Source organism: Asterias rubens, chromosome 5, assembly GCF_902459465.1.
Source record: "Asterias rubens chromosome 5, eAstRub1.3, whole genome shotgun sequence".
NCBI lineage: Eukaryota > Metazoa > Echinodermata > Asteroidea > Forcipulatida > Asteriidae > Asterias > Asterias rubens.
Window position 1 is genome coordinate 11742178 of NC_047066.1, and position 13532 is coordinate 11755709.

The 13532-nt window shown below is 37.7% G+C and overlaps 1 long non-coding RNA gene across 1 annotated transcript; it reads left to right on the forward strand.

Annotated features, from left to right (window-relative positions):
- The first annotated feature begins 7121 nt into the window (after positions 1 to 7121).
- Positions 7122 to 13300, forward strand: LOC117291004. The gene is made up of 2 exons (XR_004519112.1): positions 7122 to 9815; positions 10378 to 13300. It is a non-coding gene; the product is annotated as an uncharacterized LOC117291004 (long non-coding RNA).
- The last annotated feature ends 232 nt before the right edge of the window (positions 13301 to 13532 follow it).

Below are 13532 nucleotides of genomic sequence, written 5' to 3' on the forward strand. Positions count from 1 at the left end.
AATCCCCTTTTCCCACTATAAATACTCTTACATTTAATAAACAGATGATTAAATGTGAAAGTAATCAAAACAACCAATCGATTAATAATAAAAATAAAAAAAAATTTAAACAAGCAAATAAATAGTTAAATTAAATTAATAAAACATATTGAAATTTTATTACCTTTTACATGCACTCATCTATCTATCTATCTATCTATCCACCCCGTCATTTATTTATCCACTCAATCATATATGATAAAATATAACTAAATAGATGAACAGATAGAACAAATAAACTAACAAACAATAAGTAGATGTAAATTCAATGTATGCAATTAAAGGCGGTGGAATTTGGTATTCCCTTCATTATAATTTTAACGAACTCGGAAAAAAGTATTTAAAGGCAGTGGACACTTTTGGTACTTGCCATAGACTAGCCTTAACAGTTGGTGTATCTCAACATATGCATAAAATAACAAGCCTGTGAAAATTTGAGCTCAATCGGTCATCGAAGTTGCGAGATAATAATGAAAGAAAAATAACCCTTGTCACACGAAGTTGTGTGCGTTTAGATGGTTGATTTCGAGACCTCAAGTTCTAAATCTGAGCTCTCGAAATCAAATTCGTGAAAAATTACTTCTTTGTCGAAAACTATGGCACTTCAGAGGGAGCCGTTTCTCACAATGTAGTATACCATTAACCTCTCCCCATTACTCGTCACCAATAAAGGTTTTATACCACTTTTGAGTAATATTACCAATAGTGTCCATTAAATTGTTTTAATGTTTTCTCGAAAAGTAAAGCATTTCATGGAATAATATTTCTAGTGAAGTCTTTCACCATTACCTTCTGTAAACCCTGTGAGTTATTAGTAAATCTGTGAACTTTTTTTTTCTGTGCCAAAAGTGTATAATGGCTTTAACCGGTATATACGCGCCATTTTCTACCACGTAAAATCGTGCAGCCCATCATACTCAATCTTAAAGGCGGTGGACACTATTGGTAAGTACTCAAAATAATTATTAGCATAAAACCTTACTTGGTAACGAATTATGGGGAGCAGCTGTTGATCGTATAAAACATTATGAGAAACGGCTCCCTAGCTCTGCAAGCATAACGTAGTTTTCTATTTCGAAAAAAGAAGTAATTTTCCGCGAATTTGATTTCGAGACCTCAGAACTATAGATTTTGAGGTCTCGAAATCAAGCATCTGAAAGCACACAAATTCGTGTGACAAGGGTGTGTTTTCTTTCATTATTATCTCGCAACTTTGACAACCAATTGAGCTCAAAAAAGCTCACTTATTATTTTATGCATGTTGAGATATACCAAGTGAGAAGACTAGTCTTTGACAATTACCAATAGTGTTCAGTGTCTCACTGCAGCGACAACACGAAAACGATAAAGATAGAAAACGACGCAAAGAGAACGCATTCTATTAGTTGAAACTAGCTCCACGCAGAATACGCCCACACAGTAAGTTCAACCAATCGAGGGCGTGCAACTTTAACGTTCTCTTTTAACGTTCTCGTTTTCGTTCTCGTTATTGATTGCAGAAAAAGATTATTCCATAATCTGATAGACCATACCATGGGCATAGAAGCTAAATCGGTCCACTAATTAATACTGAATGTGATTTTGAGGTGCGAAAATCCAATGTGATGATTTCCAGGGCCCAGACAGTTGATATTCAATAAAGATAGTGATCTTTGAGATTGACCATAATCCTATTATGTGATTTCTGTCTGGGATGTGACAATGAGATACGGATGTGATATTGTATAATTCCCTACCAGTATTACATCCAATTATACCGTTATTTTTAGCAGAGAAATCACATCCAGGCCGTTCACAGTGAAAGCGTCTGTTGCATTTTCACCCGTACAAGTGGGTGCGTTCGTTTAGCATCCCTGGGTCGACCCCGGTCTGCCCCGGTCGGTACGTTCGAATAGCTTCGACGGGGCTGACCCGGGTCGGCCCCCATTGCCCTGCTTGTGGAGTGGGTCACTTGGGGTCACCTGAGGTGCATGCCGTCACCACGAGAGGGCGAGTGTGATCGTTCGATTAGCTCTTGGCAGGGGCTCATCCGAGTGAGCACTGCGGGGTCGACCTATAGGGAAGCTTATCGAACCATGATCGAACGCACCCATTATGAATGTTATCCAACCCCCCCCCCCCCCCCCCCCCCCATTTGTTTTGCACTTCTTCTGGGAATGAATGCATCTTATTTTACTTTGTCTGAATGTCACACCAGTTGGGCCAAATTTCATAGAGCTGCTAGGCACACAAATTTGCTTAGCATGAGATTTTTGCCTTGAGAAAAACAGGATTACCAACCAAACTTCCACGTAATTTTCATGATAAGCAAACAAGTATAGTGACAAGCAACACGCAGCTATAATCGAAATTTGATTGGCAATCCTGTCTTTTATCAAGAAAGATATTTCATGCTTATCTCATTAATTTTTTAGCTTAGCAGCTCTATGGAATTTGACCCTGGTCAGGCATGCCTGACCGCAGCCAACAGGATAATTGAGTGTTAGTCTGCGGCTAGGATCTTAAAATTTGGGATGGGTTGTTGGATATCTGTGCGTTTAGATCTACTTGATTGCATAGGTCGAAGACTCGCCCCAAGCGAATTTTGCTGGTATAGTGTTATCCGGTGTCGCATGCAATTATGTTCTCTATGCAATACTATCCGGATGACATTATTGCATATGCAATAATGTACGCCGGACGGTTTTGCATATGCAATCGTGTCCGCCCGGACGCTGCTGCATGATGCAATTGTGTCCACCCGGACACATTTGCATATGCAGTTGTGTCCGCCCCTGTGCAAAACCGTCCTTGCAGTAAATTAAACGCCCTTGGTCGACGGAACACGTTAGCCATTTTTGTTACAAGCTATTGTGCATGTTATGAATGCCATGGGAAATGTTCGGCCGTTGGGTATTCGCTGCAATCATAAAATACGTGAATATTCATGCTGCATGTATGTAGCTTCAGTGCGTGCACGATCGCTACGCACGCACATACGTATGTACGGTCTACTACATGTCCGCCGGACGGCGCCGGACGGTTAATGCATAGCCCCGGACACATTTGCATATGCAAAAGTGTCCGGAGCGGACAGTATTGCATGGCGGACACTAGCCCACCTTGTTGAGCTGTAAATGGCTCCGCTTCTAACATCGGTCTCATCACTGTCGCCATGATTACAGTGATGAGACCGATGTTAAAAGCGGAGCCATTTATAGCTCAACAAGGTGGGCTAGGCGGACACAATTGCATCTGACACCGGCAATGTTCCATGAAGGACCTTAAGGATTTTTGACTGTGCCTTAATTGAGTAGACACAATTTGTTTACCAAGGCACAGCTGCTGAATGCGAGATAGCTCTGCACAGAGTACACAAGTTATGACATATTAGTTTTATTTATTCATCAATGTCTCCCTGAAAAAGGGAGAACATTTCCCGAGACACAACCATAGGCTCCCCAATAATTGAAATTGCTTCACACCCCAATCAATTCAGCTTCTATAATTGCACAATAACCCCTGGAATCTGCCTTTGAAAAGCTGGAAACCCCTCATCGGTGAACAGATATTGTGAACAAACCCCCAATAAATTAACTATTTCATACCCCCGCCCCAATAAATTAACGATTGATTTCATATCCCCGCCCCCCCAAAAAAAAAAATAAAAAATAAAAATGGGGGCAGTCAATCCAGATTGAAGCCTTTAATTGTTCTCGACTTGTTTTTTTAAACATTATTTTTACCAAAACATGGCAGTTTTTGCCATGCCATAGCCATTCGATTCAGGATTTATATTGTTAACGTACACCTGTTTTGGACATTCCTCCAACTGGGGTTTATCTGGAATGTCACTCCATTGAAGATCGTCATTGTCCAGTTATGCAAATGAGCTAGTTTTGCGCTCGCACTTCGAAGACTGCTTGTGGAAAATAACTGCACATCATCATTCGTCTGTCGCGTACTGGACTGGAGGGCTGCATGGCGGCCGACGTTCTTCTCAGCTCAACGGGGGACTCGGACTTCGTCTTTTTCTGATGAACTTAACTTGCAAAAAATATCAAATTTCTTACCAAATCACATTTTAGAACAAATTAAGAGTGATATTCTTTAGCAAAACTTGGTCAACAAAATTGAAGAAAGCTACATGAACCTTCTATATTTTTGTCATGCAAGCCACGTGAACCATGTGCGTTTTGCCAAGCAAGCCACGCCTGTTAGTGCATAGTCAACACAGAGTAAAACTTTTGACTGTCAAAACTGCAGCACATCATTTGAGGCAAAATTCACAGATGAACCCATCAGAACATTATTATGAGTTTATTGAAGCTCTCGAGTTTTGACTTCTGATAATTTTAAAGCAAATCCTGTGTCGAGATATGCGACGAGTGGCCGTAGCTCCATTATTCCACCATCGGCTTACTGCAACACAAAACTTCATGACCAAAGCTGAACGCACTAGTTGCTCTATGGTTCCACCGACATCTTGTTAGGTAAGGCTAATTTTGGGGAGCATGACCAACAATTATTTTACCACAATAGAAACGTGTAATATTTTGTTTGTCTTTGAACATGACTCCATTTGCCTTTTGAAGTGACACCTGTAATGTTTATGGGTGTAATTGTTTTTTCTCAACAGCGTCGGTAAAAATGACCGGGACAGCAGAGGTGCGCGCTATGGACGGACCAAGACGGGGAACAACGAGGCGGAGAACCACCCAGCCAGAGCGGGGAGCTCCCGGTGAGGTCGAGCCAGGCTTCATCAGGCAGTATTGAGGGGACTGTTTCGGTGGGGTTGCCTGTCTCGCTAATAGTACAGAGCCCTTTTTGGACAGGTAAAAACAAACTAAAAATGAAATATAATTTCATGTACTAAGTTCCCTCAAAATACAACTTTTTTTTCCTCACAAATTAATATTTTGTTCCTATCTTGCCACCACTTTTTCATTTGTTGTGAAATATGAGTATAAAAATTGACTCAAGTAAGTTATTATTTGTTGGTAATAAGAACGACTGTTGGCAGGACATGATATTCGTTCCCTTTGTTCTCTCAAACATTATTTCAATTTGTTTCCTAAAATTATGTATTTTGTTCTGCCAAAATATTATTTTGTTGAGGATTGAATGAGAAAAGTGATTTTGAGGGACATAGTTCCCATTCCAGGAAACAGAGGAGTACTATTTCAAGGAACAATTTATTTTGATATATAAATATTTTATTAATTTATTTAATTCTTTTTTTTTACCTGTCCCTTTATAGGTGCTCTGTGAGACAGATGTTGGCTGATTGTCGATGGATTTGTGGTTTGTGGACGTACAGTGGAGTCATCGCCGGAGTCATCGCCGGATTCAGGTAAGGAAAACTTGGCGAAATCCGACCTCCACTTTTCAAGTTTGCTCAAGTGAAATTCTCTTCTTTGATAGAAATTTATAAAACCTTTTATGGCCTTAATTGCCATCTTCAAAAACACTATTGCTATACAGGAATTTAGGAGAAATTAAAGAACAAATCCAATTAAAGTTTTAAAAAAGAAGCCTACATCCCCTCCCCCCTAAAATAAATGGAAGAACAAAAAGTCCACAAGAATTTGATTATTATTTTGCAACAGAGGCACAGAGTGCCATGCGGGTCTCCCATAAACTGTCAATCAAAAATAGTTATTATTCCCCATTGAAAACAATTTATAATAATATGTGAACTACAATTCATGTTTTGTTTTGGACTTAATTACCCCTAACCCCCCCCCCCCCCCCTCCCCCTTTAATCACTTGAGCAACTTGCAAAAAAATAATAAATACTTAAAAAAGAAAGAACAAACATTTTACTTTAAAAAAACAAGTTGTGAGAAAATATTGTTTTGTTTCAATTTGACTTTTCACACAAAAAAATGAGAAGAAAAATACATTTTTGGAATGCAATAGTGGAGGTCGGAAAATGCAAGTTGTCCTTTTCAAGATCAAGACAAGACGAAGACTTCAAAGTGTAAGAGGAGATCTAACCCGTTCTCTTGCAGAGTCCCACCCCTCGTACCACCCCTTCCTCTCCAAGATGCTCTTCAATCTTGTTGATGTTGTCCTTGCTTGTGCAGCTTTCAAGGTGACTTCAAAGTTTCTTGGCATTTCTTGATGCATATTGGTCGAAGCCAATGATGCTTTTTAGTTAGTAGACTAGTCTTACTGGAAATTTCTGTTGAGGTTGATACTTCAAGTCATCAGTTGTCATGTTTATTTATAATTGTCATGATTTTTAACGAAGGATGCAAATCCAACTTAACATTTATAATAAGTTTCAATAAATCCTCAAAAAAAGATGAGTAGTTGTTTTGAGCATAAAAAGTTGCTCATATTTTATTTATAATTATTTATTTGTTATATTTTTTGTATATAAATATATATGTATTTTTGGGGGATGCTTACCCTATGGTGCGCATCGCTTTCACTGTAACTAAAATCATAAGTATTGTAATCTGATGTGACATGCACAAATATTCGAGTCTAATCACCATTCATTTTGATGGCCAATGTTTGATTTAGGATTATTAAATATATAATTTAGAATAACTAAATTAATATTTACATATGCCTAATGACCGCATTCCATCAATTATGAATGCAGACATTTTACACTTAGCAACACTATTTTAAAAAGCAAAATTAGTAAAGTAAATAAAAAAGTACCTGTGACCCTGTGACCCATTCAGAACAAATTTTAACTTAAAGAAAAAAAAAACAGATTTTAAGATTAATTTGATGTTTGATTTAGGAGATTTAAATATATAACTTATACAAGATAAGTTAATATTTAAATACTCTAAAAGTCAGCATTAGATCAATTCTGAATCTGGACATTTCCATCCGTAAAAACAATAAATGAACAAAATTACAGCAACCCTTCTTATTAAGATTAAAGGTCAAAGTAACAAAAGAAAAGTTTGAAAAACTTGTAACAACGCAATAATTTTTCTGAAGCTGTAGTTTCAGAATTGTGTTTCAGAATTATTTTAGGGTACATTAAAAAAAACTTTTCCTAATGGAAAAGACACAAAAAAGAATAAGACTAAATACTCAACACCAAATAGAAGAAAGGAGGGGGGGGGGGAAAGCAAACCATCCAAAGAAACGAAACTTCCAGGTGGTAGAGTGGTAAGACAGAAAGGCCTAGAGACAAGACTAACTCTCTACTCTTTCATTGGGCGTACTTGTATAATATACAAGTACACCCACTGAAAGAGTAGTGAGTTAGTCTTATCTATATTATAAGGTTTACGGTTTAAGTTGTGACTGGTGTAGTACTTAGTCTTGATTCAAGTTGCACAAACTCATTTCCTTTGCAGTGACACATTTAAAGGACAGTAAAAACAACTGTCCTTATATAAAAAACAAAACAAAAAAACTTGAATCAAAACTAAGAACTGTGCCGTCACTATACTTTGAGTAGATGGTGAAGTCTCATGTGCAATCTTTTTGTTTTGTCTTCCATAGTATCCTGCTCTTCCTAAAGTGGATGTTGTGACGAGTGCTTGAGTATTGAAACCAAGAAATTGAGCTGAAAACTCCTTTTGGTGATCCTGATACAAGGACAGAGGTCAGCGGGCCCAGTGACCTCGGTCCTTGTATCCCGCGCGGGGTGTGTATTTGTTTTCCTAAGACAGATGAGGCCGCTTACCATAAGACGCATGCTTAGTGGCCTTATCTGTCCTGGGAAAAAAAATACGCGCGCAGGGTCAATGAAGCCAGGTGGTTGTGGCAACGGTTAAGTATCAGGTTAAGTATTGGGTAAAGTATGTGTGAGGTTGGGTGACAAAATCTTGCCCTTCACAGCTTAAGTTTCCTAAAAAGAAGGGTTCATGTGAATGCGATACTAGTTTTGACGTCACATAGCCCTGTTTTCACTGTGAATGTTTCGCATGAGTTGCAGTCCAGCTCTTCCGAATCATTTAGTTCAAATTTGTGCATCAAAACTTGTACCGCATTTGCATTGGTTGGGAGTATATGAACCGTGCTTAACCCTGTTTTTGTTTTCTATTGTCTGTTTGCAGCTACTGCAGAAGTGGATGTTGTAGCAAGGAATCATTCACTGATGACAACTGGGAAACCGTAGGTTGCATTGGTAAAGTATAAGGCACTTTCTATAAGGTTATCTGTGGTGAACTTGAATTTGGCGAAAGCCAGATTCATACTTCCTGTGAATTTGAAGTGCATTTTGATGTCACGGCTGTTTTCTCACGATGTTTCGCAGGAGTTGAAAATAGTTCAACTGTTGCAAATTGTTCGTTGCTAGTTTGTTACGTCAGTTATTAGCTTATTTGCATTGGCTGGAAGTATAAACCAGGCTTACTTGATGTGACCCCAAAATGCTTACCTTTCAAGATTTAAGTATTCCTTACAGAAAGCAGAGCATTCTTTGTTCCTGAAGTTGATGAAGGGATTTGTGTGCTGACATTTTGAACTGTGTTGAGGTGATGACTACCAACAAAGACTGGATGGGGTCATGCAAAAGGTTTGGTGAAATATATCGAGACTTGCAAGTTACTGGTGAAGAAATTATTTTAGTTCCTTCAAAATGGCACATCTCTAGAAATTTTGAGAATTATAAACAAATCTAAACATCCTAGAAGTTTTGGAAACAAAAACAGTTTTTAGAATCTTGCATAAAATCTCTGAACAAGACACAAGCAAAAAGTATAGTAAAAACAAGCAGAAAGAGTACTAGCATCGTTTGAGATTCGACATCCATGGACAACCAGCAAACCAGCAATAAAACTTTTTATTGGTTCACAAAAACTTGAGAATGAAATAACTTGGTCTATAAAAATTGTGTTTTGTACAATTCCCCAAAACTTCAACAGTTCCCGGAGCAATGGAAGTCATCTCTTCGTAATGTACGGTGAACCTGAATTTGATAAAAGCCATGTTAATACTTCCTACAAATTCAAAGCTAATTTGACATCAGTTTGTTTTATGTCAATATTCGCATTTGCAGGAAGTATGAACCAGGCTTGCTTGATGTGATCCCAAAATGATAACCTTTCTAGATTTAAGTTTTTCTTACAGAAAGAAGATCATTCTTTGTTCCTGATATGGTGAAGAAATTTGTCTGCTTAACATTTCCAACTGTGTTGAGGTGATGTCTACCAATAAGGACTGGGGTCATGCAAAAGGTTTGGTGAAATGTATCGAGTTTTACAAGTTACTGGTGACAAAAGTACCTCCAAAATGGGACATCTCAAGACATTTTGAGAATTATAGAAGAAATCTAACCATCAGTTTATTCTTGAAATTTCGGGGGGAAAATAAGTTTTGAATCTTGCAAACAAATCTCTGAACAAGACAGAAGCAAAAAGTATAGTAAAAACAAGCAGAAAGAATACTAGCATCGTTTGAGATTCGACATCCATCGACAACCATCGACAAATCATCAATAACAGTTTTTTTTTTTTCAATAAATCTTGAGAATGAAATAACTTGCCCTAAACAAATTGCGTTTTGTACAGTCTCCTAAAGCTGCAACAATTCCTGGAGCAATGGAAGTCAGCTCTTCTTTCAATTTATCACAGAAATTTATGAACCCACGATGACAGATTGGTCTGTCTTTACTTTTCTATTTCCTCAGTTGAGAAGTCTTTTGACTACAACAGGAGCTTGGAATGAGCATCGGTGGAGGATACAGTGTGTACCATTCTGGATACCGAGAGCGTCTTGAGTAAAGGCTACATTCTCATGTGTCATGGCTACTACCTGTTGTGATGTCAATTGTGGAAGATACAGATGCAAATTGACTCAAGATAAACCACTTGGTAAGCTTGACAAACAAATCAATCAAAACTTTTCTTAGCAACCGAACAGAGTCGAGCATTCTCCTCAAGACAATCAGATGACCAAAACGTTGAGTTGTCAACCACCAGTTCTTCTCAGAACCAACACTACTCTATCGAGATTTACACGTGCTGGTACCGTAAACCTCACCTGATTATATTCCCACTATAAAAAGTTTCAAATCCCACCTTAAAGAGAAGGTTCATCCCACAAATTTGGCAACAGACATAGTTGAAGGTTTGAAATCACATTAATCCGGCCATCCTGTCTGCAGTAAACACCTTACATTACGACCAAGTCGTCAAAACTTTAGTGGAAAAAAAAAGTTAAAGATTTTTTAGAAAAAGATTTTCAAAAACCTTATAGACAAAACAAACATTTGGAATGTTTTGCCCATTGTTGGATGAGTTGGAGAACTAATCTGACCTGGAGGAGAATTTTCTTGCACAAAGCATTCACAATCATTACACTTTCTTGCACATAGCATTCAGTCTTCTTAGAACAACTGATATTAATCTCTGACATTTTTATTTGCTTCCACAGATAGATAGAGACAAGTGACCTTGGAGATGACATACATGAGGTTAATCAATAATCATAAAGAAGGACTGTGTCAAGTTTAGCAAGATGACTCTCCACTACAAGTTCAACCGTTCAAGTTATGCGAGGGATGCTGAGGCTATAACCAATGTATTTCAGACTTTGTGCCATGAGCTGAAGGACTGTGTCAAGTTTAGCCAGATGACTCTTTGTTGTGCCCGAGTGACAGAGGGATGTTGAGGCTAAGCAACAATTTTTCAACGATGTTCCACCATCTAACTGTCTACAGCGAGATGAAATCTGCTATAATTTCAACTGTTGCAATGGCATATGGATATTCAATATTCATGTTAAGCAGTGCTTCTTGGACAGTGTGCCACAAGCCGAAGAATTGTGACAATTCTAGCCAAATTATGACTTGTTGCTACAAGGATGCGAGGACGAGAGATTTTTGGATGGTGTGCCGTTACCTGGAGGATTATGTTATGTCTAACTATGACTCGCTGAAGTTCAACCATTGAATTGGTATAGGGATTGTTGAGGCTGCAACAACTTTGCCATCCACTGATAAGACTGTAGTCTAGGACTCTAGGCATTTGATTCGCCAAGCGTTGACTGAAACAATTAGCTGGACAATGACCGCGACTTAATGTATAAAGACACTTAAGAAGAGGACCCATCTTTTAGGCCGCATCTGAGTTTGTGACTGCAGAGTGGCTGTGGCTGTTGCTGTTGCTGTTGCTATGGGCCTCATAATATTATGCGTAAGGCATGATCAAGTCACAGCCACATCGGCAGCCACTAACTCTGCCATAGTTTAACATTACTCATCAATAGGCTTTTCTTGAATCCATCAAACTCCTACCAATGTACAATGTAAAACCACATCAGGGCCCAATTTCATAAAGCTGTTCAGCAGAAAATTCTGCTAAGCAAATTTCTGCGCTATGTAAGAGATGACAGGGGTTACCAGTCCCAGCAGTGGTAACTGTAGTCCTCCGACTGGTAACAAGTTTTTTTTGCTAATAAAATTTTGTTGTGTGCCAAGCAAGTTGTTGTGCAACAAGCTTTATGAAATTGGGCCAAGTTGATTTAAAAGTGGATGCCTTGGCTCATGCCATGCATCGTTGGTTTATCAGAATAAGATTAATTACATTCAGTACAAAACCCGTACGATTTTGATGGATTCACAGTGGTTAGGAATAGAACTTAAAAAATGGTACAGCTTCTGTCTTCAGACAAGAAAAATCAAAATTTGTAAGCGCAATATGTAAGCGCAACTTATAATGAAGTGATTTTGCTTCATGGAACACTCTGACTGAAAATGTAAAAAACATTGGTCACATTCTTTGCAACTGGAGAATTAAATTAATATTAATTAATTATACATCTTCAGATAGCAAAAGCTGTACCACCAAAAAAAAATTGTAAACTAAGGAGAATTATGTGCTTGTCTGTGATTAAATTCAAAGTCATAAAAACATTTTTAGAAACCATGGCAAGAAATGCTCATAATGTTGTAGAAAAACGCCTAAGATGATCGAGGGAAGATAATCAGACAAAATTGTCCCACCTGGGTCTTTGGATTGGGCCCAAGTTTAAAAAGCTGTGTTTAAAAGCAGAAAAAAACTGCTGAGCAAACTTCTTTTCTTATCAAGAAAATGGGCATGGCACCAGTCACAACAATACAAACTTCATGGACTTTTGGCTGGTAACCATTCCTGCTAAGCAAACTGTGCTGAACAAGTTTTTGCAGTGTATACATTTTTGTTTTTAAAATGGGTAAAATTTATGATCATTTTGGTTAACTTTGTAAGATTCTAAAAACCAGTTCACTCTTAATCAAAACAACACTTAGTCATACGCGACATAATTTTGACTAACTTACATCAAAGTCATGTCTCATTATGACTTATTAGTGTTGTTTTGACTAATGTATTTTTATCTACACACCTGTACCAAAGCACACTGCTTATTATGAAATATCATTCAAAGATGTGTGGGAATTTTCAAATTGTACACTTGAGCGCAAATAGACAGACACATTTCCATGAAGACATTTGCAAGAAAATTTTGGTATGTTGCAGAGCGAACACAAACCTACACCACAATTACAGCACTAAGGCTCAGTTTCACAAAGGGCTAAGATTTATCATAAATTATCAATCTTAATTGCTAGGCAGAGTGTGATGTCATGAAATCACTACTAGCTTATTTTAAGATGAGTCTTGGTGTTTATTGAAACCATGCCCATCAGCACTCCATAACCCTTACCCTAACACTGAACTAAAAACTTCATTCTTTAATCTAACCTCTGCACTAAACCATAACAATGTCACTCAATAATGTTTCATTTGAACACTTAATCCATGCACCAACCTCTGTTCAATCTGCCCAATGCAAAAATAGTAACAATCATTTTATAAAAACAAAATGTGTCCACTTGCGCTCAAAAACAATGTTGTGTTTATTTACTAAGGTTATTTGAAGTAGGCCTAATGACTGTAGCAGCTAGACCATAAAATACATTTATTTATTTAATAATTTCTAATTGGTGTTTTCTATGACTGTATGGGGGAAGGGGGAGGGGGGGGGGGCGTAAGTTAAAATGACACATGAATGGTTTATCGTCAAGTATATAAAAATGAAATTAAGTTTGGTAATAATATTCTTTAATCTGAGAGCTACCTCGCAGGCCCAGTTTGAGAAGGGCACTTCCATTGGGAAATTTTAAAGTCTATGGGAAAAATCATTGAAGGTTGCCGCTAGGCCAGGGCCCAACCAAGATCTGTGCTAAAGTAGCAGCAATATAATATGTCAAATAATCTTAATATTTTTAAAATTGGCTGTTTCTAGCCATAACTGTTGTTTTTTTATAATGTATGGAGGTTGCCTTTTGAGGATGAATAAAGTTTGTTGAATTGAATTTGAATTGAATTTAATTTAATTAAGGTATTTTTTTTGGCTAATAATAACCTTTGTTGATTAAAATTATATTTCTGTACCATGGCAAGTTTGTATGCTTTACTTATATGCTTTATGAAACTCACTGGGTCATTTGGCAACCTGCCAAGTCCTCCATGTTACAGGCATGCACTGATTGTTTGACTGAACACATTGGAAATACATCTAAGACCACACTTTGTCTTTTAATTTAA